Genomic DNA, 1,001 nt, shown 5'->3' with positions numbered 1-1,001 from the left:
AACCACCCGCCGTTCGTTCTCGGAGATGCACAGGTCACCTGCGGGGAGAGAGCCAAGAGAAGGGCTTTGCTCAGCGATGTTCTGCGGCTCTGATAGATTGAAGAGATTACGGGGTGTAAATGTGGGGGAAGATATCCAGGCGCTTCACAGCCAGCGCCGTGTCAGCACGACCGACACGCAAAGTCACCTTCAACTCTGCCACTTCCTTGTTTAGGCAGGAAAAAAAGAAGAATAACGCGACTTTAACGTCCTTTCCATTTCCAAGCTCATGAGCTCGAGCAGCTGATCAAACACAAGCAGCGGTAACAAGATGCCCAGAAACGCAGGGACGAGCCAAAGAGGGCAAAGGGCTACTGGTTTCTGACCCTGGCCAGCTGTTTTGAGGGCGACTCCATTCACCAGGGTGCAGACTAACGCTGTAAAAACCCCGTGGAACAGGAGCCAGGTGCTTTCCACACCCTTGGAAAACAAAATTACCGTGGTATCATCTCAGGTGGCTTCGTCCAAGCACCTCAAAAGCTGACAGGACAGACCCGGCGCTCCAGGGTCGGTGAAGATCTGAACCACGATTTACCAGCTGAAAGATTTATCCTGATGTTCCACTAGCCCAAAAAAATCCCCCAAAGAACAGTTTAGCGCCAGGCGGCCACGCTCTTGTGCGTGGACACCACAAAGGGGACAGGAAAGGGTTGGGGAAAGCGTAGCAGGCAATGGGACCCCACCAGTCGCCCGCTCGTGGGGTCGGTGATCGCCGAGGGGAAAACACACCCGTTATCTCCTCGCCAGACAGTGGCGGGGGGTCAGGGCCCAGGGAGGAACGGGAGGGCCAGGCGTTGCAACACCGTGACCGGGATGGACACAGGAACAGTGAACCCTCAATGTGGGTGTTGCCAGCAAGGGGGGAGCAAAACAGCGGCTGCGAAGCTGCGGCGCTGAGCGGTGTCCGAAGGGCACGATACCGTGTTTATCTGCTTTTCTACAGCCTGAGCGGCTACAGGCAG

At 56.2% G+C, this 1,001-nt stretch overlaps 1 protein-coding gene across 1 annotated transcript in view; it reads right to left on the bottom strand.

The window, feature by feature from the left end:
• Nucleotides 1-1,001, bottom strand: part of USP48 (ubiquitin specific peptidase 48) — a gene marked incomplete at both ends in the record, with an annotated part of 19,355 nt that overhangs the window by 7,668 nt on the left and 10,686 nt on the right. The window lies entirely within an intron of this gene.

The sequence above is a fragment of the Buceros rhinoceros genome, unplaced genomic scaffold (assembly GCF_000710305.1).
Source record: "Buceros rhinoceros silvestris isolate BGI_N320 unplaced genomic scaffold, ASM71030v1 scaffold29052, whole genome shotgun sequence".
Taxonomy (NCBI): Eukaryota; Metazoa; Chordata; class Aves; order Bucerotiformes; family Bucerotidae; genus Buceros; species Buceros rhinoceros.
The sequence above is the reverse complement of the archived record's forward strand: the minus strand, read 5'-3'. Positions and strand labels throughout refer to the sequence as shown.